This window comes from Tachypleus tridentatus, chromosome 5, assembly GCF_004210375.1.
Source record: "Tachypleus tridentatus isolate NWPU-2018 chromosome 5, ASM421037v1, whole genome shotgun sequence".
Taxonomy (NCBI): Eukaryota; Metazoa; Arthropoda; class Merostomata; order Xiphosura; family Limulidae; genus Tachypleus; species Tachypleus tridentatus.
In genome coordinates this window covers 53,790,212-53,802,649 of record NC_134829.1, presented here as the reverse complement: position 1 = coordinate 53,802,649, position 12,438 = coordinate 53,790,212, and positions in this window count along the sequence as shown.

The following is a 12,438-nucleotide window of genomic DNA, read 5'->3' as shown; positions in this document are numbered from 1 at the left end:
CAATAGTAATAACTAGTTTTCTTTTTTCTCAACAACCTCTATTTATTGAGACAATTTTTGTAACATAATGTGCCGTGTGAAACATTCAAATAATATCATTCAGCGGTTCGTAAAAGCAGCTTCTGAAATGATCTGCTAGGGGACAATTAGTCATCATCCATCCATTATTTAATCATGTTTGTAGTGGTACGTGCCAATTAGCGACCACAGCAAGTTTTATCTTATGGTATTTATCGAAGTATTAACCCCAGAGTGGACTTACAGGACAGTCATGGACGGTCAATCCCACTATTGGTTGGTAAAAAAAGTAGCCCAAGATTTGGTGGTGGGTGGAGACGACTAGCTGCCTTCCCTCTAGTCTAACACTGCTAAATTAGGGACGGCTAGCACATGTAGCCTCTCTAGTTGTTTAGCGCGAAATTAAAAAAAAAACAACAAATAAAATCAATTTATATGTAAACGAGCTCATTTCGGTTGAAAAAATTTTTTTACGTAAGGCTCCTCTACGTAAATTTTTCTAAACCCAAACGAGTCTTTACAAGTATATTTTGTCTACAAGGGTTTTCTCGACATCACCAAATAAACAATTTCAAGTGAAATTATTATTCTACGTTTGAACCAATTTCCTTGAGGATCAGTTTGTTAAAAAAAATAACAGCACAGGGACACTGAATAAAAATAAATAGTTAAAAATTGTTTTGAATACCAGATGCTACATCTCGAGTTTCACAAATTTCACAGACGATTGCTTTTAGTTCAGACAACAGTAATATGTGTCTATAGAATATTTTTATACATAATGTTACGTTCCAAATCAGCTCGTCTTTAAAGTTCCATAATTTTATTCTACGCCCATAAAATTATGCTAAATTGTATAACAACCTGAAAATTTACTATTCTTGCTATTTCAAATCAAGTGAGTAAAACTACTACAATAAATCTCAAATACCACAATCCTAAGTCGATATCCTATAGTTCAACCATTACCTTTTAATTATTGAGATTAACATTAAAGTATTTCTCTATTAAATGATGACTCAGCAAAATATATAAAGATTTTACGCCCTTGTTTATTTGTCTCTAACTATGACGAGGCAAATTTTCGCTATCTGCAATCTTTAGTACTTGACCCTATCAATTCAACAATGACTTTTCAAATCTAGAATATATTTCAAACATGAAATAATATTTTAGGATTTCAACTGGTTAGACATTTATGGCTTTCGTCTCGATTTGACTAGTAAGGTGATATAAACAAAACTAAACTAAAACTTCATGAATGTCAACATATAAAACCGCATTAGACATAGTTTTCGTGTGTCCAGACTAAATAAAAGGAATCAAGATAAAAACAGTGTTTACAAAACTTCTAATATTCAATTTTTCCATTACATCAAACAAAGGAACAAAATGCTATATATACACTGCTGGCCAAATTCTTCGAAAGGTGAAAAGAAGAAAAGAGAAAATAAAATAAAAACGTTTTAGCATTTAATAGGAAAATGTGAACACTATGAAATTAGTTTAAATACTAGCAGGTCAAAAGTTTAAGACAATACTGAAACGAAGCGTTAATCGGTAAACATATAACTAAATTTAGTTATTTTTGTTCGTACATTACCGTTGTCAACATCTCCCACTGACATCTCCTGTGTAACATTGGGTAGAAATATGGGAAAGGCTAAAAAGCTGACAGAATTTGAACGTGGCAGAATTGTCGAGCTGCAAGAGCAAGGTTTCTCTTAACGTGCCATCGATGGTGAGATTGTGTAGTAAAACTGCTGTTGCAAATATCGTAGAAGACCCTGAGTTATACGAAACGAGAATTTCTGAAGTCGGCCCAAAGATATTCAGCCGGGGTTGAGCAGGAAAATTCGATGGATTGTCCGGCAAGACACCAGGCAATAGTCGAACCAGATTAAGGCCCTTACGCACGTAGACTGCAGCTCAAGAACAATAAGACGCCATCTACGAGCGAAAAGCTTTAAAAACCGTAAACGTCTTCAAAGGCCACGCCTCCTTACACACCACAAAACGGCTTGGTTAAACTTTGCGAGAAGGACCAAACATGGGACGTAGAAAAGTGGAAGAAGATTTAGTTCTCTGATGAGAAAATATTCAACCTGATAGTCCAGACGGCTTCCAATGTTACTGAAACGATAAGGAGGTTCCATCATGATCTGGGGTTCTTTCTCCTTTCATGGAACAATGGAGCTTCAGGATATACAGGGGTGTCCAACAGCAGCTAGCTACATGGGCATGTTGGAGAGAGCATCTTTATTGACTGAAGGCCATCGCTTGTATGAAAATGACTGAATCTATCAGCAGGACAAAGCTGAAATCAACAATGCCCACAGGACAAAGGACTTTCTCGTGGCGAATAACGTGATTCTTTTGGACCATCCAGTGTGTTCACCCGAATTGAACCTCTTTGAAAATGTTTTGGATGGCATGGGAAGTCTATAAAAAGAGACATCAATTCCAAACAGTGCATGGTCTTCGTTAAGCCATCTTGGAATAACATTCCAGCCAGCCTTCTGAAAACTCTTATATCGTCCATGCCAAAGCGAATTTCTGAAGTTATTCGCAATGACGGCTGTGCAACACATTACTGAGACCTTTTGTTGGGCATTTTCTACCCTGTTTAGGAGTTCTTTTTGATATGGTCTTAAACTTTCGACCAGCTTGTATTTAGACTAATTTCTAGTGTTAACATTTTCCATATTAAATGCTGAAAAGTTTTTTATTTTATTTTCCCTTTTCTTATTTTAATATTTCGAAGCTCCACTGAAATACGCGGTTGAGTTTAACAGTGCAAATGCATATTTTATCTTTATGTTCATTGCCCTTAAGATTTTGGCCAGCAGTGTATATCATTCTAAGAATGTACTGATTGACACAGACTTTCAAACTTAAAATTAAAAGATGTGCAAAAGCACCATTCCTAATTCCAATATAATATTCACATGTAATTAAATCAATATTATCATATTAAAAATAAAATCCAGATATTTCTGAAATTATCTCTAAAGTTTAATGAGTAACCTAAGACTTAATAATTCTTCAAACAAGACATATATAACTACAAACTTGAAAGTGAACAGAAACCTTTTTCAAAACTTCTCACCCAGTTGAATGGTGTTTAGGAATTCACAATAAATTAAAAGTTTTCGGTAACTGACATTCATCTCAATACTTTTCAATAATTCATACCCAACTCATAAATTATTCTCTCAAATGGATGCTTCTTAATAGCTTAAAACAAGGCGAATTGTTTGAACAATTAAATTATAACATAGAATGCAAATCATTGAGACTTATCTTTGGACAGGGACATAGCCAGAAATGGCCATTGAGGAGGGTTAGTTTGAGTGTTTGACTCATGCGCCGCAGGCGTGAAGCCATGCTAGGGGGGTCGTGTGGCATATCCTCCCAGGGAAATTTTTTAATAAAAAACGTAAAAGAAAACCCTGAATTATGCATTCTGAGATCACCTTCTTAGGAAATTTCAGAATGGCACACTGAGGTGTTTGTCTTATGTTTTAATCATAAATAAATATATAGGCCTATATATATATATATAATATATAACTTAAAGTTATCAGACCCAGCAAAGTAGGCCTACAGTCTTGTCATCAACATATAAAATATATTTTCAATCAGGAGAGTGCAAATATATGTATAGTGCCTATAATCTGTATTCAAATATCATAGACAGTGTATGTTCAGATTCACTGATTTCAAGAATTAACTTCACAGATAAACAGTGGGTGGCACCGTGGCGGGCTGGCAGCACCATGGTACTAACCTACTGCCTTTGGCGCCATCTATTGTGAATCATTCACTATAGGTGGCGCCAATGGTACTGTGAATGTGATGTTGTCAAGTCTCAAAAAGCAAAAGACACTGCACGGGTTCTTTAAACACTTTCATGAGGCTGAACCTGATCAATCTGCTGCAGCCAATCAGATCGAATCAGAATTGTCAACTGAATTATCAGAGTCATCACCTTGGCCAATGCTACCACTACCACTTCAGGTCCAGTCTGAGACATTGAAAGTTCATCTGTCCACTTTCAGCTTGATGCAACTTAGAAGCAAGAAATTGAACAGAACCGGCAATATTTAATTCTTACTATTAATATTGTATTGCTGTGTGGCAGACAAAATTTAAATACGAGGGGAAAATATGATTCTAATCCAATGTTTCTTGTTGAAACTGATGAGGAGTCCATCAATAACTATGGGAATTTTGAGTACAACAGATAGTTCAGATAAGGCCTATCTGAGTTCTTAAATTCAAAATGAAATCATCTACGCCTGTAATACTCATGTTCTTGATGCTTTGGTTAACAGTGTAATGCTGCAAAGTGTTACTCAATATTAGCTGATGAAACAACAGATATTTCAGGCATTGAACAGTTTTGCTGGTGTTAGATATTTGCATGCCAATGACAACTCTTTTGCAGTAAGAGAAGATGTTTTGCAATTTATACCTTGTTGTGATGTGACAGACAGAAACTTGGCTGGTTTTATCATAAACAATCTGACAAAATATGGTACTAACATGGCTTACCTGCGAGGACAAGGGTACGAAGGGGCTACCTCTATGTAAGGAATTCAATGGTGTCCAGAGACAGATAACTGATTATTTCCCAATTGTACCCTATGTACACTGGAGTGCTCATTCCTAAACTTGGCAATTTCTGATGCTTGTAAAGAAGTTTTGTGCGAAATTGCATGAGAGTAATTTCTAGCATTGAAAACTTTATCAATTCATCCAAACTAAAGCACGTTTTGGCTCTTTCGGTAGAGAGTAAAGCTCTAAATAAAAAAAAGTTTGAAAGATCTCTGAATAAGATATTTATTAAAATACTAGCACTTCAAAACGTGGCATAAATATTTTTTTTTACGCTAATTTTCTGACACTTCGTCAAATTTAAAAATTAGTTGGGCTCTATAACAAATAAAGATTACAAAGATTAAAACAAAACATAATAAAACTTGACTACAACGTACTAAAATGGAATTTATCCTTGTAATAAATATCAACATTTGTTTTCTCGTTCTAAACACAAATTTACATAACGACGTTATTATGTTTTCCCATCACATGTATCCAAACCGAAGTTTTAGTACCTTTAGCATGTAGCTTATCGTAACGAGGTAAAAATAGGTAGAGAAACATTTTTGTGTGTAGTACATGTTTCTGATAGAGATTGTATTTAATCATTCCATCCATTAACGCGCAGATAACAATTAGATTGTTTCATTTATTGAATTATATTACCTCTTGAAATACACTACTAAAATATAATTGTTAGTAGTCTGTCCTAGATATATTTGTAGTCTCCTTTTGTAACTTGTATAAATCAATATCCAAGTCGTTTCATAAAGTTTTATTATTTCCAAACATTTAGCTTATATCTATTTACATTTTATATTTAAATTTTAAATTATATTTTTATTTCTTTCACTTATTTCTATTTTAAGTTTTTTAATATCATGTTAATTTCAGGAAATTATATTTCCACGTTTGAAAACCAATTTGCTTAATCAATAGTTTGTGAAAGAATAAAAGTTTTTAAACACTGAATAAAAATAAATAGTTCAAAATTGTTGTAAATATCTACTTGTCACACTCTGGACTTTCACAAATTTGATTAACTATGACATTTTTAATTCAGCCAACAGTATCATGTATATATTCTGAATTTATTTTATTTAATGTCATGCTACCAACCACCTCAAGTGCTATAAAAGTACCGTAAGTTTATCCTATACAATTGAGTTTATCCTGAATTGAATGACAATCTACAAATTTATTATTGCCTCTATTTCAAATCAAATAAAACACATCTAATAAATAATAATCATAACTCAGTATTTTATAGTTTAAACATTACCTTTTAATGATTTATATTAAGTATAAAGTATTTATACAGTAAATGTTGACTCAGCAAAATAAATGAAGATTTAATATCACACCTTTGTTTATTTGTCTCTAACTATGACAAAGCAGATTTTCTTTATCTCCAATCTTTACTAATTGACCCTATCAATTCAACAATGACTTTGCAAATCTAGAATATATTTCAAAGATTAAATAATATTTTTAGGATTTAAACTGGTTAGAAATATATGACTCTCGTCTCGGATTTAACTAGTAAGGTGAAATAAACGAAACTAAACTAAAATATTCATAAAAGTCAAAATATATGGCTGCATTAAACGTAGTTTTCGTGTGTTAAGACTAAATCCGAGATTTCGTGGTTTGTAACCGTCTAATGCGGAAAATGTGTTACACATATTATGGACAAAGTACAAAGGTGACAGAAGAAACTGTTCTTCAAGCAAACAATAGTCCAAAAATAAAAGAGTACATTAATACCATGGTCTCTAAGTTATTAGCTCTACATTATTATCCATCAATTGCCTTTACCGGAAAATTTAAAAACTACATAGAATATTTAGCGTTTACACCAATCCCAAAATGTTAAAATTTCTCTCTATCTAAAATGTTCTTGATCAGTTTTATGCTATAAAGTTCTCTATTGAGAAATACAAAAGATAAAACTTTCAGCACTTTAGTATAACATGAAGAATTTACATTTACAAGAAAAACAGGAAATAAATATATATCACAAAAGATTTGTGATTTTATGTAATGGCCCAATTGAACAGTCATTTATCTACTGCTGGTAATATATATATATATATATATACACGCCCAACATAACAGACAATAAAAGGAATCAAGGTTAGAACAGTATTTATGAAGCTTCTAATATTCAACTTTTCCATTACTTCAAACAAAGAAACAAAATTGCTATACAGATATCATTCTAAGATTGCCACAGACTTTCAAATCTAAGATTAAAAGATGGGCAAAAGCACCATTCTTAATTACAATATAAAATTCCCCTGTATTCAAATTAATATAACACATTAAAAATAAAATCTAATTATTTCTGAAATTATTGTAAATTATGTTTTACGTTTGATGAGTGACCTAAAACTTAATAAATCTTGAAACAAGACATTTATAACAACAAACAGAACGACTCCATATTTTAATAGTATTATCCCAGTCAGTGAATGTCGAAACTGAATAGAAAACTATCCAAAACTTCACAACCAGCGAACTGATTTTCAGTAGTTCACAATAAGATAAATGTTTTCAACAATTCATACCCATCTTAATGCTGTTCAAAACTTAACACTCAACTGAATAATTCTATCAACTTCACAAAAAGTCAAAACTAAAAGTTCTTCATGAATGTTTTCGTTTCAAACTTAAATGAGTTTTTTTTCATAGTTCGTACTCTGTGAATATTTTACAAATGCTTCGTACTTAAGTGAAATCTTTCCAACACTTGAATTTTAACAAGGTCTGAAAGTACATGAGACTAAATTCAGGATATTGGGTGGTATACGAAAGTGTGTCACTGTGTCTACTATAACAAAGTTAAAAAATAAAACATGTATTTTATTATAGGAAATAATTCGATCGTTTCACTTGAAAAACTATAATTTAACACCGAAAGTGTACCGCCACAAAGATGCCGAGTTTACAGGAAATTGCAGAAGTACACATGTTCAACACAGTTAATACACTTATGTGCTTACCAAGAGTAACATATCTTCGTCGATCTTTCCTCGTTAAATTCTATGACATTTTGGCAATGACCACAGAGAAAACAAATTTATAGATCTAAAAATTACCTTTTTTATTGCGCATTGTATCATATTCTGTTGTGGTACTATGATACTTCACCATATTAATTCAATAATAACTTTACAAATTTCAAATAAGTTTCAAAATTAAACTGGTGTTTGTGTAATTTGAACTGACGAGAAACATCTTTTAACTTTTCTTTCACAAAAATGGTTTGTTTGTTTTTCACTTTCGCGCAAACCTACAGTAAGGCTATCTGCACTCGCCGTCCCTGATGTTGCAGTGTCAAACGAAGGCAGATAGTCATCACTAACAACCGCCACCTCTTGGGATACTCTTTTACCAGCTACTCTCTCAACTTAATGCTTCTTCATAGTTAAATCAAATTGAATAGTTTCAACGATTAATCTTTTACATAGAATGCAAGTCAACGAGACTGATATTTGGAGAGATAAAGAAAGATATCACAGCTTCTGGTATTAGGAAAATCAAAATATTTATATACTCTAATAAAGAATTAGATATTGTTACCCCAAAAAAATACACTTTACTTCCAAAGGTGTTCGACCACGAAAACATGGAATTCAGAAAGCTGGACGGATTGTGTTCCACTTTTATAATTTACTAAAAGTGTTCGTGTTCAGAGTATTGTGGCATTTATAAATTTCACAGAAAACATTGTAGAACTTTTCTCCCACAAATCCTAAAGATTACGCGGAAATTGACGTTATAGCACTAAGCAACGAGATTAAATCACAAGATTCGTTGGTTCACTTTAAAAAAAATTTATAAATGTTGTTGAACTGAATAATGACGATCAAATCCCACTATAAAACAAAAGATTGTTGATGTGTATAGCTATCCTCTCTAGAAATTTTAGGATATTGTTATATTTATAAGGCATTTTAGTAATCTTAATTTACTACAAACATTTAATTCTTTAAGTAACATTGTGTCAAAGTAGTCAACTTCAGACTAAATTTTATCTTTTTTTAAGTTATGATTTTAGCTGTTGTTGTATAGTGTTAGTCATATAGTCGGCCTAATGAATACTGGCACGCAGATACGTTATGTTCTGGAATAGCAGGCATACTTCTTAAATATTCTTTATTTACTTGAATCAACGTTTCAATATTACGACTCTATCGGAGATGTTGTGATAATAATTAATGTTTTATTTAAGTTTGCCTTACGTTCAAATTCCGTTTCATGCTCTACAGGCCTAAATCTAAAGAAACAAATCTAGACTATAGCTCCAACGATTACTTATATTTCCATAATGGTGTGAAAACAAAAAAATGACATATATAAATGATACAAACTAAAATGTAAGGTAATTAAGGAATATTATATGTTTGTGGTATATTTTATCTATATTTTGTTTTATAATTACTATGTGTGAAGTCAAAGAAATGACATCGTAAGTGTAATTTTTAAGAATAATTATATGTTTATGTGACATACAATCTGAGTAGAATTTTTATTCTCGCGTATTAATTCACATTACGTACATTACCTCACAACATATAGGCCTAGTAATATTTTTTGTTTTCAAAATTTAGTTCTCCTGAAAAATACATACTTTACTGTAGAACAACAAATCTTCGTAATATTCATATTCATGTTTAATATAAATATGCATTATTATTTCATGCGTTAATAGAATGTAAAATTCTACCGGATATTTCTGTTTGGCTGTGTTGTTTCTACAACCTTAAAATTATAGCTTGCGCAAAATTCCTCAAGTTTGTTATAATAGTAGAATCACTGGAATTAAATTATCTAATTTTTTGGAACTTTTCTAAAGTAAAATTATTACATTATATTTGAAATAATGAAAATAACTTAGATACCCATACGCAAGTAAACAGTTACTGACGCTCCATGGTATCGTTAGCTATGATCGAACGTCAGCAAGAGATGGTACCTTTTTATCCGGCGGCAGCTATGACGAAATAAGGCCTGTCATGGTCATGTGGTTAGTGGACGCTACTCGAACTGATCGTCACGGGTTGAATCCCTTCACACCAAACATAGTGGCCCCACAGCCGTGTTAAGTGTTATAACTTTATGGTCAATCTACTGTTCGTTTCATGTAATCTAAATAATGTTGTAACATTTGTTGTAAAATATCTTGATTCAGCTTTGTAACAACTGGTACCATTTTCTGTTACAGGTTGGTTAAGTTGCTTGTACATTGTCTTAAATTCAGTTGTCAGTTTATAGATAACGTTTTGTTAAAAATCGAAGTCTTGGTATATAAATATTTAGGTTGGATATAAGTAAATAACAAACATTTTAGCAAATCAAGAAAGAAAACTAATAGCGCATGCCCACAGAATCCAATGGACAGTTGATTATAGCCTACTTTGTTGAGTGCTCTATATATGTTATTCTAAATTGGTAACCATAATTCTAACAATAAGACTGGTGAAAACTAGTTTTGTGCACCACTCTTGCTTCCTAGTTCAAAGAACACCGTTAACTCATGACCCTCTTCTCTGTTAAAATTACAATTTATACTCAGTATCGATATCACTTTGGTTATAGCTCTAGTGTTTAGCTGCAACAATATTATAGCTAGTAACAAGTACAAGTACAGTATTATAATAAATGTTTGTATTAGATTAGTATATTTTAAAATACGTAAATACATCTGTCTGACACAACGAAGCAGTTTACTGGCAAGAGAAGTTCCACTGATAATATCCTGGATAGTAGTTGTAACAAGAAAGCAAATGAGCCTCTGGATAAAGGTATAATGACAATCATAAAATGAATCCTGAAGCAGTACAACAATAGTTGGTGGAACTCATGATAACTAGCTGCCTTCTTTCCAGTTGTTTACTATTAAATTACAGACAGCTAAGGCAAACAACACTCGTGTAACTTTAAAGATTAAAAATAAATACTGAATATCAAATTGAAAATTTAGAAATTTCTCATTTCAAATTACACTGTGGTAATGATGATGAATTTTATACAAAAAATTGTGTTTTTTTTTTTAAGACAAACTGTACGTTCGTCTCTTTGCACTAAGTATTGAAAAATAGAAGTCCACATTCTGATATTATACGATGAAGAACTGGTGACCAATAAATGTTCATACAAGAATTTCATGTAGTTTATTTTATTAATTTAACATCACAATATTGTATTCCTAAAAGCCACTGTAGCTTCTTATATTGATTATTCATTCACAAACAAATGATGCCAGTCTGTTGATGGTACAAAGATTAAATTGAAAAAAAACATTATAAAACCAATTAACATTTTGACTTCACTATGTTTGATGTATCTAGATAGCTAATTGTTTAAATAATTATCTATCATCAATTAAACATTTAAACTTTATATAATCACATTTATCAAAATTGAAAAAAGAACCAACATACATTAATCCGTATTCGGTTTGGTATAGTACTAACCGTCTTCTAGAAAACAGTGAATTATATGAAAAATACTTATTACAATTTTAAATTACGTTTTTCATCTTAAATTAATTTTCTTTGCATTTAATTCAGCCATCAATTAACGAGTTTCAGTCAAATAATTCACCATCATTAAAATTTCAGTAGTATGGATAAGTCCTTTCATCTTTAACACTCACAAGTAACAGTACATTTATCCTTTCCGTCTTTACAACACTGAGAAGTGTTACCCTTGAGTTACAAACACATTTCATCTTTCCGTCTTCACAGCAACAAGTAACGACACATGTACAGCAGTTATCGTCTCTCATGGTTTCACCTATATAAAAAATTTCAGGAACACTTTAGTACAATAAAATTGCTGCATAATTTTGTTTTCAATATTACTTATGTATTATATTTATTACTCATGTCTTTCAATAGTTTTAAAACTTATGTTGTGACCGATACTCGATCGTATAATCTGTTTTTTTCAAAATGGACCTTTACAAAATTAATTTACAAAATTAAAGGTACGTCTTAAATAATTACAAAAACATGTGTTAAAATAACACTTTCTATTTCGTAGAATTAACACTGTCTGTTGGATGAAATGCAACATCTAATATTCAGATTTAAGATGACAGCATCATCCTGAACTGATAAAAGTAGATCAGTTCTGTTCACTGACATAAAATATGTTTGGTCAGTTTCACAAAAATTCAAAGGGACAAACATGTGGGTGGTTTGAGATAATCATGTATTTAAATAAACTAACTATTCATTTTGCAACCATAAGTAATTTACTTTTTGATAAGCGTTTTGTAACTCTCCTTTCTAAAATAATTACGTTACGACAGTAACGAAACCTGTAGAAATAAGTAAATAGTTACTAATGGTCCGTGTGTCATAAGCATTGGTCGGCAGTTTGAAGTAGAGAAGGTGCCTCTCACCGACGCGCACTTTGTTACATAAAGAAATTAGAATATGCACTCTTGACGAACCCTAAGCTCCAGGATTAGTAATTTCGTTCCATGTAATATAAATATCGGATCAGTAGTTGTTGTAAAATATCTTGATTCAGCTATACTAACATCTAGTATTTTACACTTTATTACATATTTAATTTCGCTGTTACCAGTTTAAATGTTACAGACCTAGACAGCTGGCTCATGATCTCTATTCTCTGATCATATCGGTCAGTTATCAAATTGTACTAGGTAATGATATCACTTTTGGTTTGGTTTATAGCTCAATATTTAGCTTTTAACTATGTTAGGTTACATGTACATTGGTTTATATTTAAACTTTGTAAGGGCATCTGTCTGAGACATGAACCAATCTACCGGCA